A 21,407-nucleotide genomic window follows, 5' to 3' on the forward strand; every position below is an offset into this window, starting at 1 on the left:
CCTCAATATGGCTGAGCAGTTATACTGTTTGGTTGTGTTGTGGAACTTTTGGATTCACATCTTTCACGTATAGAGGAAGAGATGATAGAAATTCTAAGCGGCCATGAGATCCCTACTAAAGTAGTGAGCGACCGGACGACATTAAACCAGCAGAGATCTAGACCGACTTTCTTATGACGGGAATTGTCAGTGGCTGATGTTATTCCCCCAGATGAGCCGGTGAATATACTCACCTATTCAGACCCACATGAAAGAGACGCACGCTCGGCACGACAGAGGACAGTGGAATCTAAGATGCCTCAGAGAATACTACTAAACATAGTTCCTATAATTCAGGTCCACGCAACTATTACTGACCGGACCTGTCCTCATAGTAAAAGAAAAGCAGTTGATGGGACCCAACGCCACATCCATGTGAAGGAGAGTCTTAAGAAAGGAAAAAAACATAATTTATGCTTAGCTGATAAATTTATTTCTCTTGTAGTGTATCCAGTCCACGGATCATCCATTACTTGTGGGATATTCTCCTTCCCAACAGGAAGTTGCAAGAGGATCACCCACAGCAGAGCTGCTATATAGCTCCTCCCCTCACTGCCATATCCAGTCATTCGACCGAAACAAGACGAGAAAGGAGAAACCATAGGATGCAGTGGTGACTGTAGTTTAATTAAAATTTAGACCTGCCTTAAAAGGACAGGGCAGGCCATGGACTGGATACACTACAAGAGAAATAAATTTATCAGGTAAGCATAAATTATGTTTTCTCTTGTTAAGTGTATCCAGTCCACGGATCATCCATTACTTGTGGGATACCAATACCAAAGCAAAAGTACATGGATGATGGGAGGGACAAGGCAGGAACTTAAACGGAAGGAACCACTGCCTGTAGAACCTTTCTCCCAAAAACAGCCTCCGAAGAAGCAAAAGTGTCAAATTTGTAAATTTTGAAAAGGTGTGAAGCGAAGACCAAGTCGCAGCCTTGCAAATCTGTTCAACAGAGGCCTCATTTTTAAAGGCCCAGGTGGAAGCCACAGCTCTAGTAGAATGAGCTGTAATCCTTTCAGGGGGCTGCTGTCCAGCAGTCTCATAGGCTAAGCGTATTATGCTCCGAAGCCAAAAGGAGAGAGAGGTTGCCGAAGCTTTTTGACCTCTCCTCTGTCCAGAGTAAACGACAAACAGGGCAGATGTTTGACAAAAATCTTTAGTAGCCTGTAAGTAAAACTTCAAGGCACGGACTACGTCCAGATTATGCAAAAGACGTTCCTTCTTTGAAGAAGGATTAGGACACAATGATGGAACAACAATCTCTTGATTGATATTCCTGTTAGAAACCACCTTAGGTAAAAACCCAGGTTTGGTACGCAGAACTACCTTGTCTGAATGAAAAATCAGATAAGGAGAATCACAATGTAAGGCAGATAACTCAGAGACTCTTCGAGCCGAGGAAATAGCCATCAAAAATAGAACTTTCCAAGATAAAAGTTTAATATCAATGGAATGAAGGGGTTCAAACGGAACTCCCTGAAGAACTTTAAGAACCAAGTTTAAGCTCCACGGGGGAGCAAGTTTTAAACACAGGCTTAATCCTAACCAAAGCCTGACAAAATGCCTGGACGTCTGGAACTTCTGCCAGACGCTTGTGCAAAAGAATAGACAGAGCAGAGATCTGTCCTTTTAAAGAACTAGCTGATAAGCCTTTGTCCAAACCCTCTTGGAGAAAGGAAAATATCCTAGGAATCCTAACCTTACTCCATGAGTAACTCTTGGATTCACACCAATAAAGATATTTACGCCATATCTTATGGTAGATTTTCCTGGTGACAGGCTTCCGAGCCTTTATTAAGGTATCAATGACTGACTCGGAGAAGCCACGCCTTGATAGAATCAAGCGTTCAATTTCCATAAAGTCAGTCTCAGAGAAATTAGATTTGGATGATTGAAAGGACCTTGTATTAGAAGGTCCTGCCTCAGAGGCAGAGTCCATGGTGGAAGAGATGACATGTCCACTAGGTCTGCATACCAGGTCCTGCGTGGCCACGCAGGCGCTATCAGAATCACCAATGCTCTCTCCTGTTTGATTTTGGCAATCAGTCGAGGGAGCAGAGGAAACGGTGGAAACACATAGGCCAGGTTGAAGAACCAAGGAGCTGCTAGAGCATCTATCAGCGTTGCTCCCGGGTCCCTGGACCTGGATCCGTAACAAGGAAGCTTGGCGTTCTGGCGAGACGCCATGAGATCCAGTTCTGGTTTGCCCCAAACGATGGACCAGTTGAGCAAACACCTCCGGATGGAGTTCCCACTCCCCCGGATGAAAAGTCTGACGACTTAGAAAATCCGCCTCCCAGTTCTCTACGCCTGGGATGTGGATCGCTGACAGGTGGCAAGAGTGAGACTCTGCCCAGCGAATTATCTTTGAGACTTCTAGCATCGCTAGGGAACTCCTGGTTCCCCCTTGATGGTTGATGTAAGCCACAGTCGTGATGTTGTCCGACTGAAATCTGATGAACCTCAGTGTTGCTAACTGAGGCCAAGCTAGAAGAGTCTTGAATATTGCTCTTAACTCCAGAATATTTATTGGGAGGAGTTTCTCCTTCTGAGTCCACGATCCCTGAGCCTTCAGGGAGTTCCAGACTGCGCCCCAACCTAGAAGGCTGGCATCTGTTCAATCGTCCAACCTGGCCTGCAAAAGGTCATACCCTTGGACAGATGGACCCGAGAAAGCCACCAGAGAAGAGAATCTCTGGTCTCTTGATCCAGATTTAGTAGAGGGGACAAATCTGAGTAATCCCCATTCCACTGACTTAGCATGCATAATTGCAGCGGTCTGAGATGCAGGCGACTCTTGTGAGTGGTGATAGAGAACTCTTTTCCACGTTCATTTTCCACCCATGCGACCTCAGAAATGCCAGAACTATCTCTGTATGAGACTTGGCAATTTGAAAGCTTGACGCCTGTATCAGGATGTCGTCTAGATACGGAGCCACCGCTATGCCTCGCGGTCTAGAACCGCCAGAAGTGAGCCCAGAACCTTTGTAAAAATTCTCGGGGCAATGGCCAACCCGAAGGGAAGAGCTACAAATTGGTAATGCCTGTCTAGAAAGGCAAACCTTAGGAACCGATGATGATCTTTGTGAATCGGTATGTGAAGGTAGGCATCCTTTAAGTCCACTGTGGTCATATACTGACCCTCTTGGATCATGGGTAGGATGGTCCGAATAGTTTCCATTTTGAATGATGGAACTCTGAGGAATTGGTCTGAAGGTTCCCTCTTTCTTGGGAACCACAAACAGATTTGAATAAAATCCCTGTCCTTGTTCCGTCCGCGGAACTGGATGGATCACTCCCATTACTAGGAGGTCTTGCACACAGCTTAGGAATGCCTCTTTCTTTATCTAGTTTGCTGATAACCTTGAAAGATGAAATCTCCCTTGTGGAGGAGAAGCTTTGAAGTCCAGAAGATATCCCTGAGATATGATCTCCAACGCCCAGGGATCCTGAACATCTCTTGCCCACGCCTGGGCGAAGAGAGAAAGTCTGCCCCCCACTAGATCCGTTTCCGGATAGGGGGCCGTTCCTTCATGCTGTCTTGGGGGCAGCAGGCTTTCTGGCCTGCTTGCCCTTGTTCCAGGACTGGTTAGGTTTCTAGGCCTGTCTGGAATGAGCAACAGTTCCCTCTTGTTTTGAAGCGGAGGAAGTTGATGCTGCTCCTGCCTTGAAATTTCGAAAGGCTCGAAAATTAGACTGTTTGGCCTTTGATTTGGCCCTGTCCTGAGGAAGGGTATGACCCTTGCCTCCAGTAATGTCAGCAATAATTTCCTTCAAGCCAGGCCCGAATAAGGTCTGCCCCTTGAAAGGAATGTTGAGTAATTTAGCGCCTGGATGGCAAATCCGGAATTCTTAGCCGTTAGTTTAGTCAAATGAACAATGGCATCAGAAACAAATGAGTTTGCTAGCTTAAGCGTTCTAAGCTTGTCAATAATTTCATTCATGGCAGCTGTCTGGATGGCCCCTTCCAGGGCCTCAAACCAGAATGCCGCCGCAGCAGTGACAGGCGCAATGCATGCAAGGGGCTGTAAAATAAAACCTTGTTGAATAAACATTTTCTTAAGGTAACCCTCCAATTTTTTATCCATTGGATCTGAAAAAGCACAACTGTCCTCAACCGGGATAGTGGTACGCTTTGCTAAAGTAGAAACTGCTCCCTCCACCTTAGGGACCGTCTGCCATAAGTCCTGTGTAGTGGCGTCTATTGGAAACATTTTTCTAAATATAGGAGGTGGGGAAAAGGGCACACCGGGTCTATCCCACTCCTTGCTAATAATTTCTGTAAGCCTTTTAGGTATAGGAAAAACGTCAGTACACACCGGCACCGCATAGTATCTATCCAGCCTACACAATTTCTCTGGAATTGCAACTGTGTTACAGTCATTCAGAGCAGCTAATACCTCCCCAAGCAATACACGGAGGTTCTCAAAGTTAAATTTAAAATTAGAAATCTCTGAATCAGGTTTCCCCGAGTCAGAGATGTCACCCACAGACTGAAGATCTCCGTCCTCATGTTCTGCATACTGTGACGCAGTATCAGACATGGCTCTAACAGCATTTGCACGCTCTGTATCTCTCCTAACCCCAGAGCTATCGCGCTTGCCTCTTAATTCAGGCAATCTAGATAATACCTCTGACAGGGTATTATTCATGATTGCAGCCATGTCCTGCAAGGTAATCGCTATGGGCGTCCCTGATGTAATTGGCGCCATATTAGCGTGCGTCCCCTGAGCGGGAGGCGAAGGGTCTGACACGTGGGGAGAGTTAGTCGGCATAACTTCCCCCTCGACAGAACCCTCTGGTGATAATTCTTTTATAGATAAAGACTGATCTTTACTGTTTAAGGTGAAATCAATACATTTAGTACACATTCTCCTATGGGGCTCCACCATGGCTTTCAAACATATTGAACAAGTAGGTTCCTCTGTGTCAGACATGTTTAAACAGACTAGCAATGAGACTAGCAAGCTTGGAAAACACTTTAAAACAAGTTTACAAGCAATATAAAAAACGTTACTGCTTTGTGTTTAAGAAACACAAATTTTCCCAAATTTTGAAATAACAGTGAAAAAATGCAGTTACACTAACGAAATTTTTACAGTGTATGTAATAAGTTAGCAGAGCATTGCACCCACTTGCAAATGGATGATTAACCCCTTAATACCAAAAACGGAATAACAAATGACAAAAAAACGTTTTTTAAACAGTCACAACAACTGCCACAGCTCTACTGTGGCTTTTTACCTCCCTCAATACGACTTTTGAGCCCTTCAGAGAAGTCCTGGAACATGCAGGAAGAAGCTGGATGTCTGTGTCTGTAATTTTTGCTGTGCAAAAAAACGCTAAAATAGGCCCCTCCCACTCATATTACAACAGTGGGAAGCCTCAGGGAACTGTTTCTAGGCAAAATTCAAGCCAGCCATGTGGAAAAAACTAGGCCCCAATAAGTTTTATCACCAAACATATGTAAAAAACGATTAAACATGCCAGCAAACGTTTTAAAATACACTTTTATAAGAGTATGTATCTCTATTAATAAGCCTGATACCAGTCGCTATCACTGCATTTAAGGCTTTACTTACATTACTTCGGTATCAGCAGCATTTTCTAGCAAATTCCATCCCTAGAAAAATATTTTAACTGCAAATACCTTTATTGCAGGAAAAACTGCACGCTATTCCCCCTATGAAGTTACCTAACTCCTCAGAATATGTGAGAACAGCAAAGGATCTTAGTTACTTCTGATAAAATCATAGAAAACGCAGGCAGATTCTTCTTCTAAATACTGCCTGAGATAAACAGTACACTCCGGTACCATTTAAAAATAACAAACTTTTGATTGAAGAAATAAACTAAGTATAAAACACCACAGTCCTCTTACGACCTCCATCTTAGTTGAGAGTTGCAAGAGAATGACTGGGTATGGCAGTGAGGGGAGGAGCTATATAGCAGCTCTGCTGTGGGTGATCCTCTTGCAACTTCCTGTTGGGAAGGAGAATATCCCACAAGTAATAGATGATCCGTGGACTGGATACACTTAACAAGAGAAATAGTGTTTACCCCGCTGATGGATTCGTAACAACAGGGCGGAACATGTCGACAGTTCCCGTGGGTACAGTTGGTCCGAACATTTTTAGCAAAGGGATGGCTTTCTTGCTTTCAAAGAATGGCCGCACTGCAAGGCTTGCTGAGTTCTTCTTCGTTGCAGCAGGAATAGGATAGACGTTGTCTGACTTTGGTGATCCTAGTTACTCATTGCAATGAGAGACTTTTTTACGAGACCATTTTCCTTTTTTTCTTAATACAGGTCACTCTTCTGAGCCTCTCATGGTATCGTGGCAAGTCTTTACCAAGATTTATTACATGTGGTTTCATTACTATGCCAGGGGACGCTCTGTTAATTGATTTCTATATTCTGTTAGATTTTGCGTGAGATAAAGAGTTACGGTTCTAGGTATATAATTATGTTAAGCATATTTGTTTTTTTGTTTTTCTTTTGTAGTTAAATGCTTTTTCCTCTTAGATATGATAACCACTGCTGTCCAACGGCTATAGACCTAACTATTTGGGTAGTTTGTGCCACCTTAAAGTTCATTTCCTTTAAAAGCTAAGTTACATTGGTACCTCTTTTTTATGTTATATACTTGAGGGTGCCTAAGCTATTAATGGTATTCAGTGTGTAACTAGCTCATAAATTTATGTTAACCAATTAGAATTTATTTATTAGTTAATTTTTCAAATAGGTGATTCAGTAAGATGGTAACTTTAGCTTTATTATGATCTCTGAAAGATTTCTCCATATATATGTATTTATATAGAAAGTAGCCTAAGAGAAGAAGCTAACATTTATTTCTTGCTATTTAGACTATATATTTGCCTATAGTTGTGAGATGTTATATGGAATGAAAAATATGAATATCTCACACATACGCTAGATTCTATTTAGGGTGAAATTTACCTAGGACCCTACATATACAGTTCTATGGACAGATTATTATAGTTGAGATCCACACCTAGTTTAGAGTGCATTACTATAGTAGCCCTTATTCCTCAGTTGTACTGTTTCATTTTATATATATATATATATATATATATATATATATATATATATATATATATATATATATATATATATATATATATATATATATATATATATATATATCTGTGAGCCTCTTATCCTTTCTATTCTAACCATATTCTTATATTATATATTAGGAAGCTGCACATCTTGCTCTGGACCTAGGGGTATAGGGCCCATACTCCTGGGTCAGTGTTATAATGTACCTAATGTTAAATGTGACTTTAACTGTAAAACTGCTGGTACTCTTCCCAGTGGAAAATATACATCTGCGCTCAAGTTTGGTTTTAGCTGCAAGTTTTTACTAGTAGATCTAAATGTTTACCGCTAACTTATATATGAAAGTTTATACTAGAACTTAAAGGGACACTGAACCCAAATTTTTTCTTTCATGATTCAGATAGAGCATGCAATTTTAAGCCATTTTCTAATTTATTCCTATTATAAATTTTTCTTTGTTCTCTTGCTATCTTTATTTTAAAAAGAAGACATCTAAGCTATTTTTATATTCAGAACTCTGGACAGCACTTTTTTATTGGTGGATGAGTTTATCCACCAATCAGCAAGAACAACCCAGGTTGATCACCAAAAATGGGCCAGCATCTAAACTTACTTTCTTGCATTTCAAATAAAGATACCAAGAGAATGAAGAAAATTTGATAATAGGAGTAAATTAGAAAGTTGCTTAAAATGTCATGCTCTATCTGAATCACAAAAGAAAAAATTTGGGTACAGTGTCCCTTTAATGCTCATATTTTACCAAGATGTGGTTTAATCTTGCACCTAGTTAAATGAATGCATCCAGCACCATTCTGTCATGACCCTACTTAGATCTTTGTATATAGGTCATTTTCAATATGGCCATTATTAGATTGACTCCCCCTGCTCATATAGCTTACTGGTTAAGCATAGGGGCACAGACCCCATATGAACCCCTTAATTCTGTTTAATTGCGTTTGTTATAAGTGTTATTTATATATCCCCCTTACCCTTTAAATTGAGGTATTGTCTCTAGAAGATTTAAAGACAGTCTCATAAAAGCAGATGATATGTCTACTTACTGGTACACAAAATGTTACACTTATGCTTTGTAACAAATTCTATGTATATTTTTTCAAATGTCACAGCTTAATTGTATGCCCTATGTTTTGTATGCTTTTTTTAAAAACCTCAATAAAAATTAAAAAAAAAAAAAAAAAAGTTCAATAATACTCTTATTTATTTAATACTTTTGATGTATCTGACAGTTTGTCTTTACTCGTACTGTGCCTTAAATGAGAAATAGAATTCACAGATTTGCAGAAAGTTGTTGAATGTATTGCGCTAGACTAGTAATGGCGAACCTATGGCACGCGTGCCACAGCTGGCACTCAGAGGCCAGTCTGTTGGCACGCGAGCCATAACTCTACAAACATCACTTACTGTTGTTAAGGGACTTGTATGGCCTAAAGAGCGTGGCAGGAACGCACATGAACTACGAAGGCGGAGCATCACAGTAGTAACTCAGCTCTCCAAACTCCACTACCCTCACCAGGAAGTTTGCGCAAACAGTGACAGCAGCGGTGGAGGGAAAGAGCAAGACAGCAGCAGCCAAGGAAGTAAGATTCTGGGCAGGGGCAGGCTGACAGGATAATTCAGCCCATGGGAGGCAGCTGGTATTTAATTTTAATTTATTTGGTTTGTGTATTAGTTTCTTGCTTGCTAGTGTGTCTCTCTGATGATGTCATTGGAAGCGGTTCTCTTGTCTTGCTACTGTAGCCAAACTGCACTGTGAAGCAATTTTCCAGCGTGTAGGCTCCTGCTATGTCAGTAGTCTCATTTAGGACCATTTATGACTGTGGTATGTGATGTGTCTTGTGGTTTTGACCATTTGATATGCATAGCCAGACTAAGGCACTATTATTTGCTACTTTTGAATGGGATCACAATGTACACCTCTGAGGGTCGGCTTGTATTTTTAATAGTATGCTACTATATGTTGTTCTTGTACATGTGCTGATGTGGATATCACTACTCTATCTTTTAAAAAAAAGTCAGCCATTATCTCATTGCTTTTTGTGAAAGACTATGTTTAGTTACCTTTCCCTCGCTAGCTGCCAGTGGTAGCTCATTACACAAACACAAAGGCCTCAGAGGTCATCTTTGAAGATAAAATGAGAATGTTTTTATGAATAAAATTATTATTTTTTACCATTTAAGATGGCTGCTTAAAGTGAAGGCAAACTTTGGTGAATGAAAGCCAGTTTTTTAAAAATACTATTAAAAAAAGGGGCACTTTCATTCATCAAAGTTTACAAAGCAGCCGTTTCATTAAAAAAAAATTACTTTTATTTTCTTTTCACAGCCAGAGCAGCTTCCCCCACATAGAGATCCTCTATTCACACGTCAGCAATGACTAATCCTGCTTCCTCCAATCACAGCTTTCCCCCAGGGTAGTCATTGCCTGAGGCCATCCTGTGATTGGAGGAAGCCGGATTAGTCATTGCTGACATGTGAATAGAGGATCTCTATGTGGGGGAAGCTGCTCTAGCTGTGAAAAAAAAACAAAAGGTAATTTTTTTTTAACAGAATGACTGCTTTGTAAACTTTGATGAATGAAAGTGCCCCTGTTTTTAATAGTATTTTTAAAAAAACAGGCTTTCATTCACCAAAGTTTACCTTCACTTTAAGTGCTTGCACGTGATTGGCAGCTAGGAAGATAGAGATTATGCAGAAATCATACAAGTACTAGTGCTCCTGTTAAACTACCCTTAAAACACCTCTCTCTCTGTTACATTCTCTGTCTCTCTTTTTCTGTCTCTTTCTTAGACTCTCTCTTTCCTTTTCTCTCTCTCAACTTTTATCTCTCTTCCCTTTTCTCTCTATTTCTCTTTCTCTCTTTTTCACTCTCACTCTCTCTTTTCCTTCTCTTTCTATCTCTTTCACTCTCTCTCCTCTTTCACTCTCTCACGTTATCTTTTCATTCTTTCTCTCTCTCACTATCTCTCTTTTCATTCTCTCTCTCACTCTCTCTTTTTGTTCTCTTTCCCTCTGTGTCACTTTTTCTCTCTCTTTTTCTGTTTCTTTCTCTCTCTCTTTCTTTCTCTCTTTCGCACTCTCTCTTTCTCATTCTCTTTCTTTCACCGTTTCTCTCTTTCACTCTCACCCCTCTGTTTGCATCATTGAAACCTCTTATTGTATTTTTATTTTGAGACAAAAGCAGTTAATTAGCTCAGACAGTTGTATCAAGTGTTTTTTTTTTTTTTTTAATGAAAAACCCTGGGTATTCTGGTTTAATTGCAGTGTTGGCACTTTGAGATATATAAGTTGCTTTTGTGTTGCAGTTTGGGCACTCAGGCTCAAAAAGGTTTGCCATCACTGCGCTAGACTGTATGAAAGAAGAAGACTTGTATGAAGAATTTTGTTGTAACAACCTGTATCAAATTGTAAAATAAAGATTTTTTTTTCAGTAACTACTGTGTAATTTGTTGATTTTCTTTGTGAAATATCTTGGATTCCTTAGTTTCTCTTATTTTCTTTAAAAAAAAAATTTGGCAAACCTAACTTACACTATAGTGTGAACCGGATAAGAGATTCCAAATAGAGCTTTAAACATAGTGTAGATTGATGGCTCAGCAGTGTGCTTACCAATGTATTGACTTATATGGTATCTTATCAAAACTACACAGTGGAATTACAGGGATATATCAATTAAATTATTAAGGTAAGGAGTAAACCAAGGATCAGTAGAGATCATTTGTATAGATCTACTGCAAACAGGAGCTTAGGTCTCCTGTGTATAATGGATTATTATTATGCGGTCACCCTCCAGAGGGTCCTTGATTGGCATGGTGCAGGTGAGTACAAGGCCCAGGTCTCTATTGATTCCCATATTCTCAAAGTTCATGATATAGGAGCCTTATGTTGGGAATCCAGAGACCTAAGACCCCCACAGCTCCTATACCTTAATGTTCAAATACTTTTTTAGTGCTTGGGACTCAATTATATCATCTAAAAAAAACATATTCACCCCTTGATCTCCCTTATTCACAATTCCTCTGAATGCTGAAATAGTAGCCAGTCTTGATAGCGTCTATAAACGATTGATTGAATGGGATGTTAAAGGCCCTCTATCCAAATATCTTGATATGGGGAAGCTTATGGAGAAAAATACCTTAACTGAAGTAGTAGGTAGCAGATTCACAAGGTGGCTCAAATACACGCAACATTGTCACCAATTCCATACATTGACACAAATTCCTCAGAGAACTCACTCCTTTTGAAAGTTTGTTTGTGAGGGGTGAAGTGGTTAAGAGTCCTCTGTCATTATCATGCAAGCTTCTTCAATCCAACCATAAGACACAATTGGCATCATATACATCCTGATGGCACGCTGACTTAGGAACTAATTTGGTAGGGAAAGATTGGGGATTGATCTTTAAATGTACCCAACATTCCTCAACGTCCCCACAGATGCTAGAGCTCAATTTTAAAATTTTGCTCTGTTGGTACCTTATTTCTCTACAATTGAACACTATCTATCCAGGTACCTCTGACGTCTGCTGGAGAAGCTTTGGGGAGTGCAGTAATTGATTGTCCATTGATGGAAGACTCCAAATACTCCCACAAACAATATGTGGGTAGAGAGAGTCACATAATTGTTATCCATAGAATATGGTTACTATAATCACAATAAATCTGCATCGTTCCTAGAGGTTACATTTTACTGGGAAAAATCCATACATGTACTCAACAGAGTATAACCCCATTGATTCTATCTCGGCTTTGACCAATAGGCCTAGCAAAGATACGCTACCAAGCATAAGATAAAGCCAAGCCTGGTTCTCATCAAATCGAATCAACCCTCTGGCTCCCTCCCCTCCTCTTTTCATCCAGCTCCATATCCCATCCTCCTCATACTTATATCCCTCTCTTTCCTTATTTTCTTTATTCTTTTCTTACTCGAGACACTTTTCTCAACATGTAATAGTATTTATATTGAGAACTTTATTCTGATTCAATAGTTTAGTTAATAATTTTGTTATTGACAAATTTAATCTGTATGTCAAGACCTGAGGATATCTCCGTCTTCAAGATCCACAAAGAGCTAGATTACAAGTGGAGCACAATCTTTTGCGCCTGACAATAAGGGGTATATCTCGAGGGTTTGCGCTCATCGAGCTTACCAATCATATTACAAGTTGAAATTAAATCTGATTGTGCTCACAGAATTGCAGTTTACGCTAGAATCACCGCGTCCTCAGAGCTCTGTTAACTGTTTTGCGAAAATAAAACTTTGCAAAAAACACATTAAAATACATTACAAAGTTCACTTACTTACATACTGTATATATTTCAAAGTAATAGATCCACACTCGCTGGACTTTCAAAAAACAGTAGTTTATTGTGTATAGTGACGTTTCGGGGAGCCAACTGACCAATTCGTCAGACTAGTTTCGGGGGGGGGGGGGCGATGACAGTTGACTCCCCGAAATGTCACTGTAAACAATAAACTAGTGTTTTCTTAAAGTCCAGCGAGTGCGGATCTATTACTTGGAATTGGATATTGCTGTTCCTGACACCCTAGCTGGTATCTTAAGTGGTGAGAGTGCAAATCCCTATGAACTTTCGTATATATAAATATATATATATATATATATATATATATATATATATATATATATATATATATATATATATATGAGCATTAGAGCCCTTTGCCGTTAAGGAGATGAAAACATGTAAAAGCATATTTATGCAATATTAATTTTTAATAAAAGGTTTTAACTATGTATTTGCTGTAAATATTTCACATTCCAATGTTCTGCACATAGCAGAATAACTTCTTTGTATTTTTTAAATAGATATTCCTATATATATATATATATATATATATATATATATATATATATATATATATATATATATATATACATACACACACCGATAAATAATTATATAGGTATAAATATATATTTGTGCAAACAAACATCAGATATATGTAGAAATATTTATGAATAAATAGAACATATTCAGTTATGTAAAGAACATTGGACTGAAATATTCATATTTTCATATCGGGTTAACGCAAATGAGACTATGCAATAGTGTTTGTGCGAGAGTGGGGTGTTGGGTTTTCTTGCCACTTTTTTTTCTCCATTGACTTCTTTAGAAGAATACGTGAACGTGCACACAATTTTGTAAGTTCGGATTTTTGCGCTAGTTGGGTTACCGCTAGCATGAAAATTGTTTACTTTCCAGCGAAACCTGACTAGCACAAAAAGCTTAATTTTAGCTGAGTTAGCGCTCTAGCGAAAGTGCAAAATAAAGTTTGAAATACCGCTTCATTTGTAATCTAGCCCAAAATTGTTACAAGCAGTGGTTTTTAATCAAACAAAAATTTAACAAAAGTTCCAGCTATATGTTTGATATTAAAAGTATATTGACATTACATTATTTTTTGCATTATCCTAACTACTCTATGTTTATGTACTTTTATGTAAACTCTTAAATACATATGAAATTTTTTATTTATTTTTTTTAAATACACATGGAAAAAAAACGATGGCCATTTAAAGGGACAGTTTAAACCTTAGTCATCTTACAATAGACACAATCATTTTTGTTGTTTAAAAAGATAGATAATCCCTTTATTACCCCATTCCCTAGTTTTGTATAACCAACACAGTTATATAAATACACGTTTTACCTCTGTAATTACATTGTATCTAAGCCTCTGCAAACTACCCCCTTTTTTCAGTTCTTTTGACAGACTTGCATTTTAACCAATCAGTGCTGACTCCTAGGTGTGTGAGCTCAATGTTATCTATATGACACACATGAACTAACGCCCTCTAGTGGTGAAAAACTGTCAAAATGCATTCAGATTAGAGGCAGCCTTAAAGGTCTAAGAGATTTGCATATGAGCCTTGGAAAGTTGTTTAAAATTACATGCCCAATATGAATCATGAAAGTTTATTTTGGACTTGACTGTCCCTTTAAAGTGTTACCTTAAATTAAGCTGCAAATAGCCTCATGCACCCCTTTCTATATCATGCAGACCTTGGCAGCAATAAAGACTCACTAACTGGATTCATCAGACTGTCAATACTATTCAGCATAGAACATAGATGCATTGCATCCCATTTCTAAACCAAGACTTTAAGATGACTAAGGTGTAGACTGTCCCTTTAATGCAGCCCAGTTCGTCATGTCATCAAAGTGTCCAGAAACAATATTACTGTTCCTGCTGCATGATATAGAAAGGGGTGCGGGAGGCTATCTGTAGCTTAATCTAAGCAAGGTAAGACTTTGAAGGGACATAAAACAGGTTGAGATCTGTGCATATCCTAAAAGAGCTAATTAATTAAAAATAGTTTGCATAAAAAAATTGTTAAACAAATTGCTGGCAACTATTTTAAAATAATTTTCAAAAATAAGCAAAATTAATTACATAGCTAAGATGCATGGAGCACTGTGCCCACCCCCCTTATCAGTGTTTAGACACAGGTATTGTATTTCAACTGAGTTCACAGCTTCTAGGCCTGCTCCAGCAGATAATCCCTATGGAATTTTGCATTCTACCAAAACCACAATAGAAATAGATACAGCTATAGAAGGAATTGTGTGGGGGAGTTAGAGCTTTACAATTCAAAAGCTAAAAAGAAAGGGTTATTGGCAGACACTGCAGTATACATTTGCAGGTTAAGTAATTAAAGTACATATTATATTTTGTCTCTATCCCAACTTGTTTTATGTCCCTTTAAGATAACTAAGGTGTAGACTGTCCCTTTAATTGCATTTAAGTGGTGTAAGTGACACTTAACAATTTAACACAAGCACCTTTATCAACACAAAAATGTTACAGCCAGGGCTTTTCAGCATTGAGATCTGCAAGTACAGACTAAGATGCATTTGTTTGCAAGGTAATTGAGACTCACTTTTACTTTTTTGGCTGCAGAGAGAATTTAAAAAATAGATTTTAAAAAATATCCTCAAACCACTACACTGAAGTTCAGGTTACAGTCTATCAACAGCATACTGAAAATGTAACAATCAAGGGGGAGAAACCTTGGTCTTGCATACAGAATATGTTCCATTTAGCTGTATTTGTTCTAACACTGCCTGCTGACGCTCTGTTTAATTTCCTCACGCCTTCCATCTCTCAGTGATTATCCATGTGTTGGACTGAAAGTGCATAGTAATTCACTGTATGAGTACAGTGGCTTAAATCTTGCTAGCGCTTACATCCAGAAATCAGAATGATTCAGATTCTCACTGTTTTACAATGTAGTTGGCTTAAAATTCTGTGTCTCTATGGGCACTGATCCTTCCTGAATAATGGCTGCCCTCCTCAATTGTCATGATCCCTTTCGCTAAAGTGCTGGTGCTTTTTCTCTCCCTCTCCCCAAATTGCTTTGTCAATTAAAACCCCTCAGCTGTGAACACATTTTCTAACAATAATAACATAAAAATGTGTTTTCTGTTGTTAAGTTCTTGATACTGGCTTTACAATGTAAACTAAAATGACAATTACAATAGCCATTTAGGTTTAGATATAAAATTATAAGTACTTTGATTGATCCCTTTGTACAATGTGTAATGTTAATTATAAGTGACGAGTGAAATTAACCGCTTCTGTTCCAAAACTATAGCGATAAGTGCTAAAGACTAAAAATGCCATTTGAACAGGGGCATTATGGATATGGTGGGCATGTGTTATTTATATTTATTATACTCTAAAAGAGCTTATTATACTTTTTTAATCTTCATTGACTGAGTAAGAAGTTTTGTGCAATTTTGGCCTAGAATCAAGAAGTACTTGCAGGAAATTAATATGTATTTCTCTCAGAAGAAAGTGGCTGCAGCTTATATTATCTACAAAAAAATGTTCACACACTGTAGATTATCAAAGCACAACGTTGCAAGATTTTATTAAAGGGACCCTCCGGTCAAAATTTAAATTACATCTTTGAATAGAAAAATATTTGCAATATACATTTATTGGCAGAAATGCTTCTAGTAAAAGTTATTGTTTTAGTGTTAACATTTTTTCTCTAAATGTGCATGCGAAGCATAGATATTCTCAGTGCACCAGTATTTTAAATACTAAAGCTGCTCAGAGAGCCAGTGGGGCTTGTATCATGTCAGCAATTAACACATTGAATAATTAAATAATTACCAGATAAAAATAAGCACCTTAGGCTCTCTAATCAAATACTGGGTTTAAAATGCTGGTTCACGGTGCATACTTAAATACACATTTAAAACAGCCATAGCTTTTATTAGAAGTACTTTTGCTGATCCATGTATATTACAAAAATTCTTCTGTTCAAAACTAAAATGCATCAATGAGGATTCCAATTTTGGAATGGAGCCACATTAAAGGTACATGAAACCCAAAATTTTTCTTTCATAATTCAGATAGAGAATACCATTTTAAACAACTTTCTAATTTACTTCTATTATCTAATCTGTTTCAATCTATTGGTATCATTTGTTGAAGGAGCAGCAGTGAACTACTGGTTTCTAACTGAATAAATGGGTGAGCCAATCACATTCAATATATATATGCAGCCACCAATCAACAGCTAGAACCTATGTTCTCTGCTGCTCATAAACTTGCCTAGATAAACCTTTCAGCAAATGATAACAAGAGAAGGAAGCAAATTAAATAATAGAAGTAAATTGGAAAGTTGTTTAGAATTGTATTCCCTAGCTGAATCATGAAAGAAAAAATTTAGGTTTCATGTCCCTTTAAAGTTTACGTTCTCACGGTACAGAATGGGGTTTTACTAGGCAGTATTATACCAGATCACAACATAAAATACTTTAGAAAGAAAATAATAAAAAAAAAACTAAACAAAAAAGCAACCTATTTTTCTAGTCTCTTTTTAAAAAAAAAAAAAACAAATTGCTTTTTTAAGAGGTAAGTACTATAACTTAACATTCCAGAAATGCAAGTACTAACTAAAAACAGGCATATTAAGATTGTGTTTGTAAGATTTCAGTCATGATTTCTATTTTCTTGTCTTTCTCGCGGTTATACTTTGCTATACAAGATTTTGTGTATTTGGCAAATTAATACCATTAAATGAGTAAATTGCAGAAATGGCCATTATGGATAGACAAGACAGAAGAAGAGAGGCTGAACAAATCTAGACCAGTGTTTCTCAACCCAAATGAAACCCTGGTACATTTGTACAGGGCCCTATAACGTGTATCTATATATATCTAGAAATTGCAGCGGATGACTTTGAAATTTGACTTTTCCCTACCTTTAAAGGGATATGAATCCCAATTTTTTTTTTCATTTCATGATTCAGATAGAGCATGCAATTGTAAGCAACTTTCTAATTTACGCCTATTATTTTTTCTTTGTTTTTTTTTAATCTTTATTTGAAAAGGCAGGAATGTAAGCTTAGGAGATGGCCCATTTTTGGTTCAATACCCTGGGTAGCACTTGCTGATTGCTGGCTACGTTTAGTGCTACCCAGGTTCTGAACCAAAAATGGACCGGCTCCTAAGCTTGCATTCCTGCTTTTCAAATAAAGATACCAAGAGAAGAAATAAAATTGATAATAGGAGTAAGTTGCTTAAAATTGCATGCTCTATCTGAATCATTAAAGAGGGCCTTGATTAAAACCAATGGATAATGGATTTTGGTTCACATATGTGAAATTACGTTGGGCATGGCAAATATATGTCACTATGATAAATGGCTTTTTTCTACACTTCTCATTGATGCAGTTACTAGAGAAGAGTTGTCACTAGCATCTGCCCAAAGGCAATTTACAGCCAATGCAAAGGGAGGTATGCAGGGGCGTATTAATGAATAGGCCAACAAGGCCGGTTCCTAGGGCAGCAGATTTTGGGGGGGCGGCAATTGTCCACTGCAGTCAGTATCTGGCCATGCTTTAAAAAATAAAATTTGCCCAGGCGGCTTACCGCCGAGCGGTCACGTGACCGTTTTTTATGATCAGTGAGGACTGGAGCGGGGCGTGATAGAGGGAGCCGCTGCCTGCCTGTTAGAGATACCCACCAGGCCCGGACTGGTCATTGGGCAATTCAGTAGAACTGACTGATCAGAGGTAAGGTAACTTAAAATATGAGTGTAACTGCATGCGGCCACATTATTTTCCTAGCCGGAGATTTCATTCTCTATTACTGATCCGGACAGTGTGGGAATAGCGCTACAACAAGTATTTTGTAGTGCTACTCCCACACAGTAATAGTCAATGAAATCTCCCGCTGGGAAAATAACGTTGCCGCATGCAGTGTGTATTGCGAGGGTATAAAGGTTGCCCCAGGGGGAATACACTAAGGGCACAAGCTAGATGGGGCCGACACAGCACACTGAGCACAGCCACTATCCGGTTCTTCTATTCTCCGAGCCCGGCCTGTCATTTTCAAACACAGGGCTGTAAAAAGTGCAGAACAGACTCTCAGACCGGGAACAGTATGAATGTTTTGTATAAAAAAGCAGTCACACTTTTCTATACAAATCACACAACTGTTTCCAGTCTGAGAGACTTTCTGCACTTTTTTCAGCCCTGTGTTTGAAAATGAGAAAAACTTCTGCGGGCTGTGTTCTGTCGAGAACTCCAATTTGTCAAAAACTCCAATCTGACGTCACTTCCGGTGACTTTTATTTTAATATCTGTTTTGCCTCTGTTTGGGGGGCCACCGAAGACCCTTTGGCATACACCCCATGTAAACCTTGGGGAATGAGGTTTACAAGGGGGGCTTTGCCCCCCTTGAACCTCCCAGGCGGAGGCAAAATAGATAGTGAAGATAGGCCCTGTAATTGCCTATCTGATTAGTTGTGAATCCTGTCACTCACTGGACACAGACTAATCAGATGTATGGAAATACCGGAAATGAGGTCAGATTGGAGTTTTCAATGTATTGGAGTTCTTGACAGAACACCGGCTCTGTCCAGTGTTGGCACTGCTTTTTCTCATAAGCTTGGGGACATGAACAGATTTCTCCCTACGCCACTCCATAAGCATGGATAACCCGTCTCTCATCTGCCATATCCTCCTTCTCCCACTCCCTTCCTAATAATAATTTTGGAAATGCAAAAAAAAAAAAAGTAATGTTGCACCCTGACCCTTATGCCCAATAAGCCATCGTCTTTGGAGAACTGTTGTGCTGTATCTAATTCTTTGCATACTAGCAGGAAATGTCACCCTGAGGCGTGAGCGTGTATACTTGTACCTATTTTTGAATTATTAATTAAAATAATTGTGGTGTACAGTAGCGGACCAACTCAATATGGGGCCTTGGTGTATTTTTTTGAGCACCCCAAAGTTAAAGGGACACTGAACCCACATGTTTTCTTTCGTGATTCAGAAATTTTTCAGCAACTTTCTAATTTACTCCTATTATCAAAATTTCTTCATTCTCTTGCTATCTTTATTTGAAATGCAAGAATGTAAGTTTAGATGCCGGCCCATTTTTGGCGAACAACCTCTGGTGCTGTCCTTTTTCAAATAAAGATAACAAGAGAACAAAGAAAAAAAATGATAATAGGAGTAAATTAGAAAGTTGCTTAAAATGGTATGCTCTATCTGAATCACAAAAGAAAAAAAAATGGTTTAATGTCCCTTTAACTCAGTAGTAGGTAATAGCAATAATACACATTCTGAACACACTTGTGTATAGACTGGCTGCTATGGGCCCCCTGCACTTGGGCCCTGGTGCAACTGCACCAATGGTATTTACACCCCTGGTACTGTATGTTCAATAAAATTAATTAAACGTTTGAGTGTGACGTCACTTTATAGCTGTCATTAAAGGGACAGTCAAGTCCAAAAAAAACTCTCACGTTTCAAATAGGGCATGCAATTTTAAACAACTTTCCAATTTACTTTTATCACCAATTTTGCTTTGTTCTTTTGGTATTCTTAGTTGAAAGCTAGACCTAGGAAGGCTCATATGATAATTGCTAAGCCCTTGAAGGCCGCCTCTAATCACATGCTTTTGTATTTGCTTTTCACAGCGGGGGGGGAGCTAGTTCAGGTAAACCCTATAGATAACATTGTGAGCCCACCTGTGAATTGTGGCAGACACTGCACTAATTGGCTAAAATAAAAGTAAATAGATAATAAATAAAATGTCATGTGATCAGGGGGCTGTCAGAAGATTTTTAGATACAATGTAATCACAGAGGTAAAAAGTATATTAATATATCTGTGTTGGTTATGCAAAACTGGGGAATGGGTAATAAAGGGATTATCTATCTTTTAAAACAACAAAAAATCTGGTGTTGACTGTCCCTTTAAGTGTATACCAGTGATACAACACAATGTATTGCACTCTGACAGTAGAGTTGTTATATTGCCGTATGACTAATATTAAACAATATGCTATATATTATTTTCACAGGTTCACATTATGCCTTGCAGCCCGCCGAGCTTAGCAATAAAGTGCGTACGTGAGAGCACGTGTAAATAAAGTACGCGGCGTAGCGCACACCATGCTCTGACAGCTGCTTTAGATAAACATCTGACAACTTCATTCCTGCTGCGCGCAAGTCTGGGTGGCTGTGATCCGCAGAACTACGCAAATGTACCAGCGAAATAAGAAAACACATTTAAAACAAAATATTTTGTGGGGCTTGTGTTTATTCACCCTATATTGGGAGCAGATTGCGGAGTGATCTGAGTTGCCTGACAAGACGTTGCCGCTCTTGGCAGTTAATGGAAACATCCAGATGCTACGTGCATAACATTAACCCCTTTTAAGCCGGTACAAATGAATCATTAATACGAAGCAAATAAAAAAAAAAGAAGACGACTGTAGTGTTGGTAATGTACTTTCACTAATCATTTAACCATTTTCCAGCGTCCTATAAAATTACTGAGAAACATTTACATTCCCTATTAAAAGCTTCATATTTGTTCTACCCACTGTCTTCTCGCAACACATTGTCCCGAGTCACTTCATAGACCCCGCATCCCCACTAACCTTCAAATCCTAACAAGTGAATGAACCTCCGTATCAGTAGTCTTGACAATAACTCCTAAACTCCATATACATGAATTCCAGCACCTCACCAGTTAAGCCTACAGTAGCCCACCGCACCCTTAAACCAGTAAACCACCATAATGTTGTCATTAGGGCCACTAGTCTCCGTTGTAACTATAACCGTAATATCACGACTCAACAACACACGCACCCTCATCTGTCATCACGCTGCGCGCACTAGCTGCTCCCCCTGTGACCCTCTAGTCTGACTCTCTGCAGATTCTCCTCCGCATCCGCAGCACTAGTTTTCCTTCCTTGAATCCTTCGCTAT

At 38.8% G+C, this 21,407-nt stretch overlaps 1 protein-coding gene across 1 annotated transcript in view; it reads right to left on the minus strand.

Moving 5' to 3' along the window:
* The window catches only part of BCOR (BCL6 corepressor), a 299,651-nt gene extending 278,492 nt beyond the window's left edge, over window positions 1-21,159 (minus strand). The window contains exon 1 of the mRNA XM_053706476.1: window positions 21,077-21,159. The gene's annotated coding sequence lies outside the window, so the exon portion shown is untranslated. The remainder of the gene's footprint in view (window positions 1-21,076) is intronic.
* Between the last annotated feature and the right edge of the window lie 248 nt (window positions 21,160-21,407).

The sequence above is a fragment of the Bombina bombina genome, chromosome 3 (genome assembly GCF_027579735.1).
Source record: "Bombina bombina isolate aBomBom1 chromosome 3, aBomBom1.pri, whole genome shotgun sequence".
Lineage (NCBI taxonomy): Eukaryota > Metazoa > Chordata > Amphibia > Anura > Bombinatoridae > Bombina > Bombina bombina.